Source organism: Harpia harpyja, chromosome 1 (genome assembly GCF_026419915.1).
Source record: "Harpia harpyja isolate bHarHar1 chromosome 1, bHarHar1 primary haplotype, whole genome shotgun sequence".
Lineage (NCBI taxonomy): Eukaryota > Metazoa > Chordata > Aves > Accipitriformes > Accipitridae > Harpia > Harpia harpyja.
The window spans coordinates 84,271,000-84,294,086 of record NC_068940.1 but is presented as its reverse complement, the minus strand read 5'-3'; positions in this window follow the sequence as shown (position 1 = coordinate 84,294,086).

The following is a 23,087-nucleotide window of genomic DNA, read 5'->3' as shown; positions in this document are numbered from 1 at the left end:
CATGCTTAGTCTCCAGTTTAGACAAACAATCTAGCGATCATGCAGTTCCCTCTCTTCACCCTTTTAAAATCTGCTGACAGTGTATATTAAGGCAGCAACTTTTCACTGCTCTTAAATAAATGTGACACTTGTTCATTCATTGTTTAAACTCTAGTATCCTACAGTCATGCAGAGAAATGTAAATCTGCTTTTGCCAGCTCATTTAAGAAAGGCTCTGGAGGGAAAAAAAAATCCTTCACAAAAAGTAATGTTCCATAAGGATTCCAAACAGAAGGGAAAAAAAAATACCAAACAAAACAAAACCAAAACTAAAAAAAACCCTTGTATCCTGAGGCCCAGTTTTTCTGGAACATAATTAAAGACTTTTTTGCACCTCATGACAGACGATTCAGGACCCCTGTATTCCAGTCTTATTTAAATAAAGATACCCAGCAACAGTCTGAAATGTCACCCAGTACCCGCTGTACTACTTGTGAGCAGCGTACAGTCTGCTTTATATATTCAAAATATTTTCTTCTACCAGAGTTCATTATTCTCAATGAATATAAGACTCCAACAGTCAGTGATAGGAAAACCACAGGGAATGAAATACTTTTAGGCGTGTATAGAGCAACTGTGTCTAATATCCTCATCAGACTTTCACACTGGAAGAGAACAGCTACCATATGGACAAATAAGGACAAATCTTCAAGTCACTCTCTGTTCAATGGAAAATAATTTGCGGTAGGAAAGGCCCCCTCAGGATATCAGAAGGCTAAGCTGGTACTGTGTACATATGTCCAATTCAGCCATGCACAAAGGAATTATTCTGACAACTGGCATGACAAACCCAGCAAAACAAAACAATTAAGCTCTACAGTTGGGATGTCTCTCCACAATGAGCAATAGCTGCAATACTGTTGCAGGCTCAGCTGCAAGCCTTTGGCCCCTCCAGCCCACTGCCTCCCGCTTCCCTTTTTTACACATGTCCAGAAAGTGTTCCCATCCTCTCAGTCCCCTCTGGGGCACAGCAGTCTCTTCATGGGAAGCTCTTGCCAGGACTTTCCAGAACAATGGAATGGTTTACATTCATGTGCAAGATGTCCTGGGGAAAGCAGATTAGTACTGGAACGTTACGTGAGTAAAGGAACATGAAGATAAACTGGGGGCAGTGCCTGATCAGAAAGATGAGCTGAGTTAGCTGCTTGATATTTTTTTCTGTCTTCCCTTGTATTTGGAAAAAAAACAAAGTGAGAGCATGAGGCAAAATTTTTCATTTTAAACAAGACTGATTTGAATCTGCCATTGCTGATGAAGCTCTTTCATTACTGGTTATTTCCCTAACTGAGGGTGATCTGGGTTCAAATCTCTCCTTTAGCCAAGGAAAAAGAAAAAATCTTTTAACACCCAGTTAAGTGTTTTTGTTCTGTAGTGAGGCTCTCACACTCCTTCCCCTGGATGGTGCTTCATCTTACACAGAATAATTACCATGCTTTGCATAAGCAACAGAGGGAGTCCTAGTTGTTAGTCCACTCATCCAGGAAGCAGAAGATCAGTTATACTTAGTATTCTCAAGAGATATAGTATTTAATATTATAATTTTTAAAAGATAAAGAACAAATCATTGCTAGGTCCACCATTTCAATTAATCTAAATACAGGATTATCCCACGATATTCAACCACAAAGTGATGGAGAAAAAACACCTGTCAAGGGGATCCCTTAAAGATATTTCTCAGTCCTCTTTTATTTAGCTATGCCTTAGTTCCACAGCACAGTATAGCTAATGCCACGTACTCATTTATCTTCTATTTTATTCAGGGAGCAACATATTATGATTTTTGAATCATTTTTGTACAGCTTGGATGAATGTATTCAATAAATACCATTCAGCCCTTAAATAGATACACAACATCCTTCTACTATTTCTGCAAAATAAACAAGAATACATTTATCTGGATATGGTCTATTCATTATCCACAGCTAACAGCCTTCCCCCTCCCACCTTCCCACTTTAAAGGATGGACGCAGTGGTGCTGTTTCCCTCCACATCTTAATTTCCCACCCATCCAGGATCTCTCTCTACACTAACAACTGTTTTGCCAGTTCCTACATATAGAGATGATGACAGAAACACCCAGGCTTTTCAAAACATATCAGCACCTACTCTTCAGGCCTTCAGACATGCAGTCATTGAGCAGTCTACAAACACCTAAATAGCTCCCTTTCTCTCCAAAAATGCAACAGAAAGCCTCAGAAGCCAAGGAAACAGAATTAACCTCCCAAAATAGCAACTGAAATCACAGCCCAATTAACACTGTTAACAGATAGAAGCGTCAGTGACTGTAACAGCAAAAGTAGAAAGTAACTATGGCCCAAGGCCAAACTGGTGTTACTACCTGTACTACATTATTAGTAGTATCACTAATGGACTGCTTTTGAAAAAAGGCATTAGGGGTCTTGATATTTAGGTAGGAAGACAACAGTGTCTAGCAGCACACAAACTTGTTGTACAATGATGATCTGGGATTGCTGGTGATGGTTGGGCAAGATAAGAGCAAACTGTTCACATAGCCAGTATTCTGATAGGTCACGGTGACCCTAGCCATTTTGTTAATACAGAAACAGTACTTCAGAATTTTATCAATAGAGTAAGATAGCCCAAATATATTGTGAGAGTATATGTATGTATGCATATATGTGTGTGTATATATATATAGTATTTTTTTCAATTTAGGAAATGAAACTAGAAACAGTAACAAGGATTAAGTAGGATTAAGCAGGCCAGACTCAATGTCAGCCTAATCTGACAGCGAGCAGTGTGGTCACAGATCTGGAGGAAGAGACCGTTCCAGTGCCCACAGAAGCCATGGGACTGCAGCCCTGTAACATTACATTGCATTTGGCTACATGTGCTGGCAACACGGCCATTCCCAGACCACCCTATGGCACAACTCACCCAAGATTAACCCCATGTTCTAGGGAAATATCCTCTTGGCTGAGAAAGTCTGTAGTGTAGTGTGGTAACCTGAGCAGCTTTACAATATGTGAAAACCCTAAACCATCACTAGCTCCTGTGCATTCCCTTGTGACCTGGCGTAGTAGCCTTCCTCTCGTAAAGCTGCAGCAAGTACAGATGTGACAAACACATCTGATGTTCCAGCAGCTTCGCACTGACATAGGGAATGAAAGCAGCAAGATAAAGACATCTTTTTGATGGTGATGGCAGCACATTGCAGGTCCTTTTCTGTTGGTATTCTGATACCACAGGCCTGGTTGGAACTCTACGCAGATTTCCTTGAAAAGAGGCTGAAATTATACTTCTCTTCTTACCTCTAGAATGAAAGACTTCAGATCCTGCTGGGGAACTCCTTGATCTCAAGATTCTCTCTTTTGAATTGCATCACTTTCTTTTCATTCCCTTTCATCTTTTCTTCTTAAACAACTACACTTTATTCATCCATATTTCAAAACAGTCCTCACTCATTCTCTCTGCTGCACTAACAAGATAATAACTCCTAATTTTTAAGTTGCCAACATAGCATATGCAGTCCTTGCCTTTCAGCAAAAAAAATTACAGATTAGAGTGTAGGGATGATTAAAACATAAATGGAATGCAGCGCATCTGTCAGAGCATCCTCTCTTATAGGTAACAAACTGTCTAACATCTCTTTAAGGAATGTAGCTAGTTTCCAGAGGTCTAAAGTCAAATACATTGCCTTAGAAAGTAGCTTTAGAGCAAACCGCAGAGCTCTCTACTTGGTAATTTAAATGACTGACCATTCAATTTATGAGCATTCTCAGCAATAAAATTCAGCCTGAACTTAATAATAGCACATTTTGTGTGACAACGATGACAATTACAATCTATAGTTACTGCAGTCGCCCTTTGGTCTAGGGAAAGATGACAGTATTAATTACACACACTTGCCATTTGTCAGACTTAACTTGGCAGGCGATTGAGCTCTGAACCATCTTCAGCTTGACTTCTACATTTTCCATTTTCTAATCCACTGGAACGAAGATAATTAGAACAGAGAAAAATGAGAGGCTTTCTTTTTCCTGACTTGTTTAAAGATGTACCAAACCTCTACCACATGTTAGTGGCATATTCAGTAACACCACAGTCACATTATGGCAGTGCAACTCCAGTTAAGAATCTGTCTGCATTTACTTCACAAAAACTATGCTGCAGAGGTGCTGCATATCTCATTCATTTTAATTTGCGTTGGATGAAATGCGACATGAAAAGTCTCTCAGTCCATATGTAACTTTCACATAATTCTAACATTTCTTACTATTTCTGTCTGGAATTCTATTTTCCATGCTTGTTGACATTTCTAGCCTTCTGGAGGAATTAAAATACATTGACTTTCTTTAAAAATTGTAAAAAGCATTTCTCTCAATTCTTTCTCAACTGAAAAGAAAATCATTGATTCCAATTTAGGAAAATATCTCTATTTAGGAGAATAGCTAAGTACTTGCTTATTCAGTACTTAAGGATATAATTCCGTGTAAGGATTTAAGATCAGATTCTAAAGCAGAGATGAATTTAAGTACATGTATTAATATTTTCTTGAGCTGGTATATACATCTAAACAATCCTGCCAAACAATCATTTTCCCCAGTACTTACCTACCTGTGGAAAAGAAAAAAAAAAACCAAACAGGCATTTGTTGTTTTCCCCAACCAACCCAACTTCTTCCCAAGTAGACCAATGTCTTCCCAAGTAGAGGTTTAAAAGGAAGAACTTCAAAGCATGAGACTTAAGTCAACAAATTTAGACCATTTGGGGCTCATGAGAAATGGTTAAAACAGAGAAATTAGAAGGAAGTAACATATTTCAAAATTCAAAGACCTTAAGAAATGGTTGTTCTTTTTCTTTCAGAAAGATCCTGTGATGCTCACAGCTGCAGCAGTAAGCCTCAGGTAGAAAACCCACTTCTGAGGCCACAGCTCCACGATCTAAAGTGTGGACCAACTCCACCATGCTTCCTTCTCCCCAGACATGTATTCCTGTCCTAGCTATTGCACTAGCACTGATGTTCATCCGGCCTCACAGAAAGCAGGTTCAGAGGGAGGAATCCTAGCAAAACATTCATACATTGTTCTCGGTCAACTTTGCCGCATGAAAAAGTTCATCAGCAGATATCTGCCAACACTGTCACAAGAGAAGAAATGCATCAAAAGAGAAGATGACCCGAGACCTCTTTAGGCTTCTGTGGAAACAAACAATCTTGAAGTTTGGTGTGTGTCATAGGTAAAATTGACACTGAAAACTCTTCACAGCAATATTCAGCCACATGAAATGCTTTGCCACATCTTCATGGCAAGGTATTCCACATGCAAATGTTTGCTTTTCAGCTCTACACACTGAATGACAATTCAAACATCAGCGTTAGAGTTTTTGCCTGGCTATCATGTAAGCTTCTCATACTGCTGTTTCACAATTTCATGTGTAACTGCTTTAAAAAAAAAAAAGCCCAATTTTAGAGATGGTAAAGTTTTCACAGCTATTCTCTGCACTTAAAGGTGAAAATATGGTTTGAACTTGTAACATTTAAGAAATATTTTTTATGCTGAATAGACTGTTTTAAATACATACATCAGTTTTAAGCATTCTATCATGAGCACTATTTATTGTGGATTACACCTTCTTTCTGAATTTGAACATATAGGATTCCAATACTGGATGCTATTTAAAAATATCTCGAGGCTTTAATGTTTGATCCGTGCTGTATGTCTAAAAAGAATATTAAGTAAGTGTGTCAGGGGAATTGTTGAGGGGTAATAAACCAAAAAGTAATCATTAAAAGTGAATAAATCCAATACCTGAGGCAGAACATTTTCAGAGCAGTCAGATCCATAATCTCAAATACTCTTCAAATACCTACACTCAGATACCTACACTTAACAATCAGACTGACTGGTAGAGCATTTTTAAGTACTTAATAACAGTTGGGGCTGTGTCATGGTTTAACCCCAGCTGGCAACTAAGCACTACCCAGCCACTCACTCACTTCTCCCACGTCAGGATGGAGGAGAGAATCGGAAGCATAGAAGTGAGAAAACTCGTGGGCTGAGATAAAAGCAGTTTAATAGGTAAAGCAAAAGCCATGTGCACAAGCAAAGCAAAACGAGGAATTCATTCACTACTTCCCATCGGCAGGTAGGTGTTCAGCCATCTCCAGGAAAGCAGGGCTCCATCATGCCTAGCGGTGACTTGGGAAGACAAAACGCCATAACTCCAAACTTCCTCCCCTTCTTTCTTCTCCGCCCCATGCAGAGCATGACGTCATATGGTCTGGAATACCCCTTGGGTCAGTTGGGGTCAGCTGTCCCATCTGTGTCTCCTCCCAACTTCTTGTGCACCCCCAGCCCACTCAGTGGTGGGGTGGGGTGAGAAGCAGAAAAGGCCTTGACTCTGTGTAAGCACTGCTCAGCAACAGCTAAAATATCTCTGTTATCAACACTGTTTTCAGCATAAATCCAAAACATAGCCCCATACTAGTTTGTCGTGGTTTAACCTCAGCCAGCAACTAAACACCACGCAGCCGCTCACTCAATTCCCCCCCACCCAGTGGGATGGGGGAGAAAATCGGGAACAAAAGCAAAACCCATGGGTTGAGATAAGAACGGTTTAATAGAACAGAAAAGAAGAAACTAATAATGATAATGATAACACTAATAAAATGACAACAGTAATAATGAAAGGATTGGAATGTACAAATGATGCACAGTGCAATTGCTCACCGCCCGCCGACCGACACCCAGCCAGTCCCCCGAGCGGCGATTCCCCGCCCCCACTCCCCAGTTCCTATACTGGATGGGACGTCCCATGGTATGGAATACACCGTTGGCCACTTTGGGTCAGGTGCCCTGGCTGTGTCCTGTGCCAACTTCTTGTGCCCCTCCAGCTTTCTCACTGGCTGGGCATGAGAAGCTGAAAAATCCTTGACTTTAGTCTAAACACTACTGAGCAACAACTGAAGACATCAGTGTTATCAACATTCTTCGCATACTGAACTCAAAACATAGCACTGTACCAGCTACTAGGAAGACAGTTAACTCTATCCCAGCTGAAACCAGGACATAGTTACTGTGAAGAAAATTAACTCTATCCCATCCAAAACCAGCACATTCTCCACCCCTTATTCCATAATATTTACATCATGCTCAGGACCCACACTATCCAATACACCTCATTAACCACCACCCCCCTTCCCATCCTTTGATACAATGCACAGATATCATTCCCCTAGTCTATGGACCACCCCTGCAAAATGTCTGTAAAATGTCCACAAATTGTCCACTGAGTTCATTTAGTCTACAACCTTGGGCTCCATCTGTTATGGTGGTCACTCAGGACAGGAGAGGTGGTGTGTTGCATGGAGTTACTGGCCACCAAAGCCAGCTTGGGTCGGGTCACTGCTACACTTGCGCTGCTTCTTGTAAGGCTTGTCCTCCACTGGTTCAGGTGGTTCCTGCTATAGTAATTCCTATAACATGCAACTCAAATCATGTGTTACAATTCAACGGTATTTCCATTACAATCTCCACCCCTGGTCCCTTTGGGCCAAGTCATAGGGTTTAACATTGCAACGAACTCCTCTCCTTGCTCCTAGCCTGGCTAGCAACAAGGGGTTCCTGCTATAGTAATTCCCATAACATGCAACTCAAATCCCAGGTTACAAAAATTTAAAGGTATTTCCATTACAATCTCCCTTTGGACCACACCATAGGGTTTAACATTGCAATGAACTCCTCCCCTTGCCCTTTGTGTGCTTACAACGATGGCCCATATAGGGATCAAACCCGCAACCTTGGCGTGAATCAAATACACCAGAAATATTTCCTGCTATTTAATTTAAATCCCTGATTACTGATGCTGCAGTCTTCCACTTGAGGCCATTCCTTTCAGTTTTGGCCATAAACTAGCATTGTTCCACAGAGACACACAAAAAAGCCATGTCCATACAAACATGTGCATACAAATGCTGCACAAAATTTCCCAGTAGGAAAGACTGTGACAAGAAAAAATTGCTGAAACATGCCTTTTGCTGCACAGCCAAGGAAAATCATAAAGCCCCAAAGTTATTGGCTTAGTGGCTATGCATGTGCTAGTTAACAACCCCTCAGCATCCTCTGCAACCAACAATTCCACGGAGATTTTGTAGAGTTCTTAAGGGTTCTGGAAAAGATCTTGTTAAAGTTATGTCACAAAGCAAAATGGATCTATGGGGAGATTTTCTTTGTCCGGGTGTATTTAAACTTTTATTAGCATACTTTTGTGGGGATAAAAAAGTAAGATGTGTAAATATAGATAAACATATACAGGCAAACACACACATACAAATACATATACTTGTTTGTTTGTACCATGCTACTAATAGTAACAGCAGCAATAATAATTACAATGGATTTACGCTGAAGCTTTACTGCAGTTAGTACAATTTCCAGTGTTGCTTTACTGTCAACAGAAACTTCCTTTCAAGCTAGTGAAAGTTATGCCTTATTGAAGAACACAGACAATATTTTGAAGCCTGGGTGTTGCATTTTGTGTCTCTCAGCAAAGTGATCATGTTCAGCTGCTGGCAGAAAGGGGTTTTGAGGCATAAGCAGCTGTCCCGTGTGTGTGGCTCCCCTGTGCTGCAACTGCCTGTGGACAACCCACGTTCCCTGGGCTTAGGCTGCCTCAGACCACATCTGACTGCTTAGATCTCAGAGGGGCAATGGGATACTCACACACTGCCCTTTTCCTGAAACAGAAGATTGTGCAATGAGGCAATTTACGTTCCTGCATAATCCTTATAAATAACAGCTTTATCTGTATTACATGTATTTAGAGGGGTTTTCAGGAGCTCTAGGTGTTCGGATTGCCATGCAGAGAACTCTCCCAATTTCTATCTACCTGCAGCTTCAATCCTGTCCATTAGTGGCTCAGCAAAATCCTTCATTTCCAATTTACTTTCAGATGCTTTGACTCTTTCTCTTCCTCCTTCATTTTCCTCTTTCCAAAGGAATAAATTGCAGCTGTTCCCTCTTGTCCTAAAGCAAATTGCTCAAAAGACAGGAGCTCACATAAGAACAAGGAGCAATCTTCCTGCCAGCTGCAGCCTTGTAGGCCCATGCAATGCCCTCGTGTATACAAACTGCATCTACAAACCACTGTATCCAGAGCATGAGTGAGATATATCTTCTGTATGTGGGATATCCTGATCTCTTCTACTTTATCCTCCTAAGCTGTATTTTCTGTTGCACTTTTGGCTAGAATGAAAAGTCTTTTTCTTATCTTTCTGCTCAGTCAGTGTTCAGTCAGTACCAGTTCACTTCGTAAAAAAATCTGCTGTCAAGTCCAGCACTACTGGATTTGTTTCAGACTTCTTAACCTGCATTTAGCAGTCTTTGTAGTGATGTTAGCATTTTCTACCAGACACTCCATTCAGATTTGGGACTTGCTATGTGTTGAAATCTAGAATCTCATACAAATCCTTTGAACAATATCAGATAAAACTTATGGGATTCTAAATTCAGCAAATACAAATTTAATACACTCCACATTGTGTTTAAAATAGGATGTGCAATCTCAGAGAAAAGTGAATAAGTCAACATTTAAATGCACTCCTCACAAGCATGTATACTTGTCTCCCTACCTCCTCTGACATCCTAATTTATTCAACATTTCTTTTACATTTGTTCATGCCCGACTGACCTTTAGGTACTCTCTTAAGCAAACCGAGGATTTGCTGGTTTTTAGACTCATTATTGGCTCATTGTTCACAGTGAATAAACAGACCCACTTTTTCTTACAGGTTTCAGTACAAGTTCATGTAATTATGTCTTCTCTGTGAGTCCTCAGTTGTAGTGGGTTTTGTTCTATGTATTTATGTTTCTTATTCCAATATTCTACAATATTTTCAGATATAACATTTACCCAAGCATTAGCTCCCAGTTAATAATTCACAACAGTTCCACCAGTCTCCACTAAAGGAGTACATTTTCCTCTATCAACTTCTGCACTTTGCCTCTATATGGAATTGTTCTTCATTTGTGTTTGCATCGCTACCTTGATAAATACACATCAGGCACTGTCAATGTGCTTGCTGGTGGTTCCATTTTCATTTTGCTGGTTCTGATTGCATACTCCTGCAAAACACTAATATACCTTCCAATGGTTTTAATGTTTTCCAGTTGTGGACCTATGTTTGGATCCATGCACCCTTCCCATTTCATGGTCTTGTTAAAACCTTACAACTTTATAGGCATTTGCTCTATAGTGTTTCTCTGATATATTTAGCTTCCTCACATCTTCCCACTTTCCAGTTTCATGTTCCCTTAATCCATGTCTAATGTATCTACCTCTTGCTTTCCAGCATTTTAAAGTGTTTTTTAATGTTTTCATTTCCCTGGGTTCTACCTATTGGTTTAGATCTTTGATTCCAATCAAAATCCAATCTCTAATAATGAAATCTGCCTAAGTAGCATGATTTCATGCCTGACTTGCTAAGTTAATGTCAGTCAGAAACCTTCCAAAGGACTTTCCTTCCTTTTGCAGTTTCTTTTGGAACCTGTATGTTTCAATTGCTTTGCTTTTCTTGAGAATACAGTATTCTTCACTCTAATTCATCCTGGCTTAGATGCAGGCTGCTAAAGACACCTGTAGCTCCAGGTCCAGCAATAGCAGAAGAAATACTAACTTTTCTAAACCTCCTTTTCTCAAAGAGTCCATCTGCCCGCATCTAGATGTCAAATCCTTACCTTACTCTTTTCCAGGACTCTGCTACATTGTTTCAGCTGAAGGGGGTTTTTTTTAATGTTTCCACATCTCTTTTAGTTTGCTTTCTCTCACTTCTGGTCTTCACTTTGGATACTTACTCTTTCCCAAGTATCACCTCTGGTACTATGCAGTACTTATGATTTTTAAGAAGGAGACTTTAGCTTGACATACAGTGTAGAAAGCTATATAGAACTGTCTGCCACAGGCTACTGATTTTAGCAGGCTGTTTGAGTGACCCTGACACACACCACCCCAGCCTGCTCCACTCTTCAAAGGCAGTGACACATTCCCTTATGCTGACAGCCTGAAGTTAGTCTCTTCAGAACATGATGGTTACCCAGAAACCTTGCTGAAGTCAACAAGGCACAATTCGACAACACACTGAAGCTGTTGGTTAACTGTTTGAGTGTGAGCACTCCCCAGAATGGGTTTTAGGAGATATTGGTTGATCAAGCTAGAAAACCAGGCCAAGAGAGTTCAGAGTTTCTTGTTAGGATCATTTAAAAAAATAATCCACAAATTACTTCCTTCTCTGCTCCCACTGTAGAAAAAGTCCCCAGCTATGAATTGAGATCCTGAGGAAGAAAAGATAACATCTATCTTTTCAAGTTACATTGTTTTAGGGATACTGCAGTTCTTGGGACAGCTTGTTGAGAAGTGACAAACAAAAGAAGTAAGATTTGCCATATAAGACTTCTACTTTCTATTTTACCTTTGCATGTATAGTGTTTTATATTGTTGTTTGACAAGTCATAAAGTAGCATAATTAGGCAATGATGACAGGTCTGTGATTGTTTTCTTCATAGACAAAGTGACAAGGCATTGAACAACAGGTATTTTCACTAAAAAAAATTGTCTTTCTCTCCAAGCTCTCTAGCAGATTTGAAAAACACAAAAAAGAAGAAAATATGTAAACACTATTTCACGCTAGGGAAAGCCTTCAGGTGAAAGCCTGGTGAAGAAGCCAAATAATTTTTCATTAATTCTTATTTCCAGCTTGTAGAGAAAGACTAGGGAAGTGAAGGGAGCTGAACATCTATACATCATTGACAGTAGACTTCAAAAGAGCTGGATCTAAACCAATATAAGGTATAATTTGATTGTAAGATGCATTTTGCCAGACAAAGCAGATGGCATTCAGACTTTAAGCTTTCTCTGCAGTGAAAAGAAGAGATGGTTAAGTGGGTGAAGGTGATTTCCCAGAGGTGAAGCTGTGAAGGTCTTATGACTTGTAGCTGCCCAATTTTCATACGCTATTTTTATATGTACAGTTAACTTCAAATTCTGTTTTTTCCATACACTTTCTCTTGGACATCTCTGAACCAACTCCACAAATCCATGACTAAAACCAAACTTGGAGCTCTACAGTTACTACATCTCGTTCCACAACTGTGCTGACCAAAGCCACTTTCATGCCTTTTATCGTCTTTATTCAAAGAAGTGTTGTCCAAAAATGATCCTAAGGTTCATAATTTTTGTCCTGGTGGTTAAAGATCATTTTATGGGAATCAGATGCCTAAATATCCTTTCAGACTATAGTAGCCTCCTACCAAAGATAATTTTAGATCTCTGAACTTTAATATTTATTTATTTATAACTTCACATTGTTCAGCAACTTGTCATATATTCACTTAGAAGTATACAGCAACATATTATTTATTAAAAAAAGTCAATATAGACTTGACTCAAAACCCATTGAATTCAAAGGAAAGATTCCCACTTCCTTCAGTTGTGTATTGGATCAGATACTGATCTACTTTGTTAGGTCTCACCAAAAAGACCCTACCATCACATTCATTTACAATAGCAAAAACATTGATTAATGAATACAACACGGTGAAGATCAACATGTCCTGTCATTTGTAGCCAGGGCCCTTGAGAGTACAAGCATCAGATGACAAAAGAAGCCTTGACAATACAGGCACAGGACAATTCTGGATAACCTGGAGCTGTAAACACAATGCACAGATGTCACTTGACGGTCACTATGGGAATGCAAACTGGAGAGCTGGGCAGAGCCAGGTGCAGTATGTAACCATATCTAAGACGTGTGAAACCTCCCATACATGGCGAGAACAGAGAAAGGAGAACAGGAAGGGGCAGTCACAGCCCCAAGGAGCCCAGGGGTGATGGAGGAACAGAGAGAGGAATCTCTCACACCACAGCTCTCCCCATTATGGATGCCAAGCCTTATCTGCACCTCTGCCTTCCCAGAACAAATCCCCCTTCCCCTTCTTCATTTGCCATCCCCCACATTTTTTCTGCTGCAGCAATTGTATGTAAAGTGCTTTCTTTTCCTATACGGTTGGATCAAGTAAATTGGCACTGTAAAGAACATGTGCCCGTCTGTCTTTTCTGCTCCAGCCTTCTCACACAGAAAGGTGACTGACACCCCAGCAATGAGCCAGGGTAAACCCAGATGCAACACCTCCCAACCCCCTTCTGCTTCCCTCCCTGCCCTCTCCTATACCCATTCCCCCCCACAGCACCTTGCTCCCCCACCCTGTGTCAGCCCTAGCCTTACTTTGACTCCCTTGGGAGTGGGTTTCAACTCACCACCTCAGTAAAACAAGGACCAGCTTAACGAACCAAATTAGCTCATTGAGTTCCAGGTGCATGCTTGCAGGAGTGCAAGCAAGAGGAATACGTGCCTGAGCAGGGATGGACCAAAGGGGGGAAGCGATGATGAGGTGGGGCTGAGCAGGATCACAACTCTCCATTGCAAGCAGCTGTTAGATCAGCTCACCCCTTTTCAGCCATCCCACCCCCAGTGACCATTCTCAGCACTGAATCCTCCTGACAGCTTCCTAGTACTAAAAATATCATTCTTAGTCATTTTGTTGCAGCAATGAGTATTTAGCGGATTTGATATCCGTAAGAAGCCTATTTCTGTAACAGCAAACTTTTAGACATCCAGAAAGGAAGAATATTTTTCACCAAGCTTTTAAACCAATTATGGTAAGAAACTTTCCATTAGAAAGCTTTGATAAATTATTTAACAGATGACACAAAGACAAATAAAGAGTTAAACTACTTTGAAGTTGTACTTTTAGCTAAGTTTTTTTCCTTTCCAAATATTATATGGCTTTTAGAATTACTCCTATCATACCTCAAAAATACAAGCTATTTCAGCTGTATCTGTAATAATAGTTTCACATGGTAGCACCCATAACATTCACTTAAAGGGTTTTTTTTAAGGTTTTCATAACAACTAATCAATTTACTGCTTAAATTTTGACCTCTGCATTGTCACAAGCCTTGATCATTCAAATAGTCTTTACTATTAAGGCAAATCCTAACGTTTCTTCCCACCTTCCCTTTGGAGTCAATGGGACTAAATTGCCATTGACTCCAAATCAAACTGATTCTAAGTATATATACATAAGCACAGGCAATATTACTAACATTACAAAATACTATGCAGAGTACACTTGGCCTCATGAAATGTTTCTAAGCCAGATCTTGACTATAACTACAACACTCAGCTTCTCTAGCAAAACTCTGCATTTACTCGAGAACTGTAATTAGGGTCTCTGCAATCAGCCTCTATAAGGCTTCACTCTTAGAGGCTCTCCCATAACAATATTAATTTTGATCTTTCTTAGGTGGGGGTTTTGCTTCAACATCTATGGACTGCACCAGATATAAAGATTTTTTGTTCCTTACAGAATGGTGGTGTTAAGCACATCTACTGTCATAATATATAAAAATAATTATTTTACATTGTTACCTGTGCCAACAGGTATTGGATTTAATGACCCAGGATTTCTCTTTTCATCCAGTGATTACAACAGTAGTCTGAGAAAGACTCTCATATGATCTTGTACAGATGGATATAACTAAAGGAATAAAAATAATTTAAAAGGGACATTTCAATAAATCAGATTATATAGAATTGTTTTAACAGGCTGGCTCTGTAAAAAGTAGATCTAGAAACCTATTTTTAAAAGTATGGGTCCCCTAAGGCTAGAGATCTGCATACCTCTACAGACTAGCCACTAACCATTAAGAAATGCCCAGTCTGTTACATGGAGGAGAATATACCCTATCAGATAGTATACACTGCAGCCTAATCCAATTAATCTTAATGAGTGATTTAGGCCCTAGCTGTGTCTTAAGCATGTGTCTTTTCTGGGGCAGACATGTTAATACATGTCCTATGAACAACAGAGTAGAAATATGCTGGTTTTAGGGGAAAACAAAAAGGTAATATCTTATCCTGAACTGATGGGCAGATGTGAGCTCTTTTCAAGCTGGTGTTTGCTAGGATTTTGAAAAACCATGGGGAATATACTGAGTCATTGGATTGGAGTAGTAAATGCATAGTTGACAACAGCTGAAACCTCAAGGACCACAGACCTGCCTGAAGTGAGACTATATGAGAGAAAAGGGTCTCAAACAAGAGGTTCCAACAACATTCCACTACCAGAGCAGTATGTTCTACCGGAGAATAAAATTTTTGCTAGAATTGCTCTGGCCTATCTGACTCACAGACTTCACCTTTCTGTAAAACGTTACTAGTAAATTTGGGCATGCTTTCATAAAGCTAGCTCCTCCTAACTTTTTCACCTGCTGCCCAACTGCCTAGTCAGCATTCAGAATTAACAGAAGAGTCCCTATAAGGGCCAGGAAAAAACCAAACACTTAATGACCTGGGTGATTGGATTGAGTGTGCCCTCAGTAAGTTTGCAGATGACATAAAACTGGAGGAGCGGCTGATACACCAGGGGGCTGTGCTGCCTTCCAGAGGGACCTCAAAAAGCTTGAGAAATGGGCCAACAGGAACTTCATAAAGTTCAACAACTGTAAGTGCAAAGTCCTGCACCTGTGGAGGAAGAGCATACCAGGCACCAATATATGCTGGGGGCCAGCTAGCTGGAAAGCATCTTGGCAGAAAAGGAGCTGCTGATCCTGGTGGACACCAAGTTGAACATGAGCCAGAATTGTGGCCTTGCAGTAAAGAAGGTGAATGGTATCCTGGGCTTCATTAGGAGGCATGTCGCCAGCCGTTCTGTGTCCATTTCTGGTCTGCCCAGTACAAGAGAGGCATTAACATACTGGAGAGAGTCCAGAAAAGGAACTGGAGCATTTATCAAATGAGGAAAGGCTCAGAGAGCTGGGACTGTTTAGCCTAGAGAGAAGTCTCAGGGGGTATCTCATCAATGTGTATAAATGCCTGAAGGGAGGGTGCAAAGAGGATGCAGCCAGGCTCTTTTCAGTGGTGCCCAGTGACAGGACCAGAGACAATAAGCACAAACTGAAACACAGGAGGTTCCCTATGAACATCAGAAAACACTTTTTTACTGTGAGGGTGACCAAGCACTGGCACAGTTTGCCCAGAGACGCTGTGGAGTCTCCATCCTTGAAGATATTCAAAAGCCATCTGGACATGCTCCTGAGCAGTGGTGCTGGACCAAATGACCTCCAGAGGTCACTTCCAACCTCAACCCTTCTGTGATTCTGTGTGATCTGGGGACCAATTCAGAGATTTTGGAGGTTTCTTCCTCATGCAAAACCACTTTAATACACGCTAATATTTTTAGAATGTAATGACTGGCAGGAAGCACAAGCAATCAGTCTCATGGGTAAAGGTAGTAAAGACTAACTGGAAGTTGTGCTACCAAGCTATAGAGTAAATCAAACACTGCTGTTGCATGAGCTTTCATGTAGTGCCATACCTTGTCCATTTTCTCTTTCTTGCTGTTTAATATCTTTAGCTGTGCTGCTCTAAGATTCTTATTGGGTTTCTTTCTTTTATTGCCATACCCCATGTCCTGGAGTGCATCAAGCACATCATAGCTAGTCAGTCAAGGGAGGTGATTGTCTCACTCAACACTGCACTGGTGTGGCCCCACCTCCAGTACTGCGTGCAGTTTTGAGTGCCTCAGTATAAGAAGGACATCAAACTATTGGAATATTTCCAACAGAGGGCAACCAAGGGCAAAACTTATGAGGAGCAGCTGAGGTCACTTGGTTTGTTCAGCTTGGAGAAGAGAAGGCTGAGGGGTGACCTCATCACAGTCTACAACTTCCCCAAGGACGGCAGCAGTAGGCGAGGTGCTGATCTCCTTTATCTGGTGACCAGCAATAGGACACGAGGAAATGGAATGAAGCTGTATCAGGGGAAGTTCAGACTGGACATTAGGAAAAGGTTCTTCACTGAGAGGGTGGTCGGTCGCTGGAACAAGCTCCCCAGGGAAGTGGTCATGGCACCAAGCCTGTCAGAGTTCAAGGAGCGGCTGGACGACACTTGTAGTCATATAGTTTAGTTTTAGGGAGTCCTGCCAGGAGCACGGAGTTGGACTCAATGATCCTCATGGGTCCCTTCCAGTGTGAGATATTCTATGATTCTATACATCACAAATGTTCAATAGCAGAATAAATCAGGGAGTTAACTATTCCTTCTTGGACAAACTGCCACCTTGTCAGCTGGCGTGTGGCCATCATGCCAAGACACTTCTTCCCTCGCACATGAAATAACTTCTATGTTGAGCCAGGTGATGAGATGGTATCTGGACAACGTGTCAGAAAGCAGAAGGAGGAGCTATGGGGCCAGATTGGGGCAGGGGTGCTTGTCCACTAGGAAAGGGGTCATCTGGTACCTAGCACCCCTCTGTGGGGTGGATAGTATGTATCTGGATTTTAGTTTCTACAGACTTGGACATAATAACATGGAGGATACAGATGCTCAGTGACTAAGCTTATTACGTTATGATGTGTTTGGAATAATCTTCTAAAATCAAGGATTCACACCTTTGTAACTGAGAGACATTTGGCTCTGTTGTTTTGGAAACCCAAGTAATGGATTTAAACTGTGGTAGTGTATAGCCATTAGCTAGCAGAAACAAGTAGTCTCATAAATGACTTTTACGTTCTGTATTGGGAAGTTGCCTCTGCAGACTATCCCAGTTATAGCTCCCAATGCTGCTTTTAAAATAATTGGAAGGTCTTGTGTATGGTAGGACATCTTAAGTAAATAAGTTCTGGTTTTTCAATCCCTTTCTTCCACCACTTGGAAGTGATTTCTTTTTTAAGTCAGCGAAAAAAATATGATAAAGCTGTTGGCTCCGGGAATTGAATTGCCTTCATGGAGGATTGAACATACTGCATGAAGCTGATTAAAATATAAAAATGCAGGAGGAAAGCTGCTCTGTGTCTAAAAGAACATGTGGCTTTGGAAGTCTTTGGGTTTTTTTTTTTAATCTTAGCTGGAATGTGTTTGATGGATCAAATTTTGAAAGTCTGATAACAGCTAGATCAATTTAGTTTTGCTCTCTGGCTAATAGTTCTACGGGGCATTCACTAGACATATACATGCAACTTGTTATTCTTGAACGTGTATATTGTGAATGAAAGCCTGGGAACTGCAGCTTTTGAACTTTTGAGTGATAGGTATATATATTTTATCCTCATTGTTGGCAGAAGACAAAATTCTGACAGATTTGCCTGCAACTTGCAAAGAGGATGTAGTCTGTAAAAAGGTCCTTCAACATTCATATTTAAAGGTATTTGAAGTTGCCTGTAAATTTAGGGTGCTGGTAGGAGGACATGTGGGAGGAATGTCATTCTGCATATGAAAAGCTTAACCAAAGTCTTTGGACTCTCTTATTGCTGTGAATAAGAAATGTTTAGAAGTTCAAGAGGTTCTTTAGGCTCTCATTAATGAGACATTTGGTTAAATGTTTTCCTTTCACTTGAAATAGAAATTCAGAGCTACAAAATGAACGCTGTCTCCTACCACACACACATACACACACACACACACAAGTTATTTAGTTTAGTAAATGCATGCTAAACTGGAATTTTTGGTAATTTCCATTCTCTTCAGATTAAGCATTCTTCTGTCTGGGCTGAGATATCATATTCACAGATGCCTTAGCACAGTTTAGAAATCAAATAAAAATAGCTAGGGGAGCAGAAAACTCTCTTTGTGAATGGGGAATCACATTCTGCTACATACCCCAATGTAACCATTGGTTATACAGCAAGAGTCCCTTAACATATTTTTAAATAAATAGTGGATCCATAATAAATACAGAAGAGGGAACAATTTGTTTTTATCTATTTCAGTACAGCACAAACTATTTCACATACAACCTTTGAGACTATGAACTGAAAGAAAATAATTTCTAGAATAGAGCCTTTCAAGTTACCTCACCAATGTGTTTTTGGGAGACTTCAATAGATAAAGAAGCTGTTTTCTCCTTCTCAAGGACAAAGAAAAGCAAACCTTGGGCTATACCACATCACCACATTTTTTTCTTTTTTGGGGAAAGGCACCATTTGGGTTGGCTGAACTCCTGTGAACACTGCGACCAGCCCAGCTGTGGAGCAGCTGTCTTAGACTAGGACAAGTTGAATCCTTGCCCCGTGTACAAAAGCAAGAGTTTCTGCTCCAACTGAACTCATCGGGAAGGCAAAACAGTGCTGATCACATCTGCTCCTGGGAGGTTATTGTGGTCCTGGTTTCCAGATGAGTGGAATGACACTAGAAGGCTATAGAAAGAAGCTGCAGACCTCAGGACAATGAAAGGAGACAACTGAAGTACAGCACAGCCAGGGAGTACTGAGAAGCTGTGTAGGGGGGAGCAGGTTTTGCTGGGGCCTCATTTGGAGTGCCCTGCAACCCTGCAGGCTCTGCCAGCCCTGGGAAGTGAGGGTCTCAAGCAATTAAAGGCAGCAATGTGTCTGGCTGAGTCTTGCCAGATGTCTGTGTTGTCCTGTTCATCCACAGGGTAGTTGCACCAGATGGCGAGTGATCCTTTCACAGCCTTGAGGAACACGTTACGTCTTGTACAGTAACCTACACAGACTGTTGTGAAAGTATTGCTTATTGTGAATAACCTTCTCAAAGGCCTGCTGGATTTTGGCTCCTAGCACCCTTGTACCTTTGCTGTTTCTGTAACACTGCAACAAAACATGACTTGGAACACATAGTTTTCAGCAGGGTTCAGTGTACTGTATTGAACACTGTACAGTGTTCACAGCAGCTTGAAATAGTGCTAATGTACAGCTTGTTCAATTATTTTCACTTTAAAAAGCCATTATATCCCCAGTGGTCAGAGGGACTAACAGGACTCAGCCTCCCTGTTAAGTCCAGGGAACTTGCATCTAAAGAAAATCTATTCTGAGGGTTCAAATGCCCAGTTTCCTCAAAATGAAATAATATTTCTATACAAATCGTACATCTAAGATAGGATTCTGCTCCTTCAGGGGGCAACAAACACCTTTTCAAAACTATGACTTATTCTGGGGATTAGCCTAGCAGTGTAAATAACTGGACAGTATTTCTTTCTTGCTTTGAGTAGAAAGAGCTTAAAAGACTCAAGAGCTAAGCACCCACAGCAATACAGAAGTAATAAATAATCACTTATTTTTATCCACAGTATGTAACATTTAAAAATCAACATTTTGCAGTATATTGTAAATTTTCTCCTCTTTCCAGCATGTGTGTGGGAGTAAGGGAAAGTGGTCTTTCATCTGCCACATTTGTCTGTTAAGTGCTGACTTTTTAATAGCAACCAATGGAACAACCTCTAGCATGGTCTGAGCTTCACTCCTCCAGCCTTGGAAATGCAGCAAACCATATGTTATTTCTTAGGAGGTGCTGATGTGTATGCACATATGTATGTGTGTCTGTGTGACTGAGAGTAGGTGCATGCGTGTGTATATATGCATGTGTGTATATATCACTAACTTTTTAACTGTGTAACTTTTCCTTTCTCAAGATGACTAATCCCTAGCCCAATTAAGGCAACAAAGTTGTAATTGGTAATATGTATGCATTTATTTCAGAGCTTTCAAGGCCAAATTGCTTGACTAGCTATTCTGCCTAGGGCATGCAGCACCTTCTGAGTTATCTGATGAGCACCCCAGTTGATAGACCTTAAAGTGGCTTTTCTGGGACTCTCTAGGATGCCCTCATATAGGGGTGGCTGTTCTTCTGTGTACTACCCCCCACATCTGACAATGTACTATCCACACCACCACATGGTATGACCCTTGCCAACATTGTCATGTGCTACTACATTCATGCACAGCCTCCTTATTCAAAATTTTCACAGAATAAGTAAGATATACTTTTCCAGTACTATGTTCCTTGCCAAGAGTCCAGGAAAATTCTGGGATAGCTTGTCCTAGGAGAAAATCTTAGCCACCTCTCTGTATGGGCAGAGCATAGAGAGGACAGTGAGTACGCCAGGATTTCTCAATTAGTCAGCTGTGTGAGGGGAGAGCTTACTTCATCCAGAAGGTTATATGTGGCTGGGCTACTGGTGCCAGACAGATGTGAAGAAATCAATGAAAGCTGAAATCCGTGAAGCTGAAGAAAGATGATTGGAGAGAGAAAGAGAAGAAAGCACTTGGTCCCACAATTAATGCAACAATGGGCTTGCTCTTTCTGAACTGTTATGATACAGACCTTGGCCTGGAGTGATAGCAGGAAAAGAAAGAGAAATATCATATTAGGCCAGCCTAATGATCTATCCAGACCAGTATTCCCTCTTACACTGTCAGAGTTTCCCCCAAAGGCTGGACAGCCTCTGCAGTCCAATCCTCTTCCCAGCATGCGTAGTTGCTTGACTAGGGATGTTAGAGGGCACATCCCTGATGTGTTCTTTTAATATCTGTTTAGGGACCTGTTGTCTGTGAATTTGTCTAATTCCTTTTTGATAGGAACCTTAGGGATCTGCTGATACTTGTCTACCTCCACAGTCTCCTCTGAACAGCACAATGTCCAGTTGGAGGCCAGACACCAGCTACGTACCCCAGGGATCGATACTAGGGCCAATACTGTTTAATATCTTCATTAGTGACCTGGATAGTGGATAAAAGTGCACTCTCAACAATTTTGCAGATGATAAAGCTGGGAGGAGTGGTTGATACACCAGATGGTCATGCTGCCATTTAAAGGCACCTTGACAGGCAGGAAATGCAAAGTCCTGCACCTGGAGAGAAATAGCCCCATGAACCAGTATATGTTGGGGGTCACCCAGCTGGAAAACAGCTTGGCAGAAAAAGACCTGGGGATCATAGTGACACCAAGTTGAACACAAGCCAGCAATGTGCCCTTGCAGCAACAGCTTCCTGGGCTGCATTAAGAATAACATTGCCAGCAGGTTGAGGGTGGCGGTCCTTCCCCTCTATTCAGCACTGGTGAGACACACCTGGATTACTGTGTCCAGTTCTTGGCTCCCCAGTGCAAGAGAAACATGGACATACTGGAACAAGTCCAGCAGCAAAGGGCCTTGAAGACAATTAAGAGACTGGAGCATTTCTCATACAAGGTGAGGCTGAGAGCACTGGGCCTATTCAGCCTGTTGAAGAGAAGGCTCAGGGGGGATCTTCGTCATCTGTATAAATACCTGATGGTGGTAAGCAAAGAAGATGGAGCCAGACTCTTCTCAGTGGTAACCAGTGACAGGACAAGAGGCAATGGAAACAAACTGTAACACAGGAAATCCCATTTAAGCATAAGAAAAACTTTTTTAGTATGAGGGTGATCAAGCACTGGCACACATTGCCCAGAGAGTGTGGAGTCTCAGTCCATGGAGATACTCAGCTCAAATGGACACAGCCCTGAGCATCCAGCTCTGGTTGCACCTGCTCTGAGCTGGGGGGTTGGACTGGATGATCTCCAGAGGCGCCTTCCAACCTCAGCAATGTGGTGAGATGTCATTCTGTGAAGTTCACAAAGTCCACAACCGAGTGTGGAGAAGTACTTTCTTTATTTGTTTTAAACTGATCTACCAGTTTCATTGTGCCCAGCCTAATTCTGGTCATGTGGGATTTGGTGAATAATGGTTCTGTATTCCCTATATCCATTCCCTTCGCAGAAATTCCCAGTCTTTTCAGTCTCTCTGCATAAAGCATTGCCCCACCACCTTGATAACTGTATTTGCCACTCTCTGTAGCTTATTTAACTCCACCACATCTTTCTTGAGATGCAGAGACTAGAACTGCACACAGCACTGAAGCTGGGCTTCACTAAGGTTTTATACCATGGCAAAATGTTGATGTCTGTCTTGTTCTCAATACCCTTTCTGCTGATGTCCAATATTTTGTTGGCTTTTTTAGCTGCTGCTGCACATAGAAACAATAATTTCAGAGACCTGTGAATGATGATTCCAAGATCTCTTTCCTGAAATATAGCTGCAAAAGGAGCATTAATTCTCCATCTGCCCATTTTACTGAGGATAGAACATAAAGCCTGAGAGAAGTTGAGGGATGAATGGAAGGGGAAAAACGGGTCTGGCTGAATGTGTAGCAGTTTTCCTTGCACTTTCTGTCTACTAGCACACATCTGTCTGTGCTGGGACCTTCTGAGGGGTAAG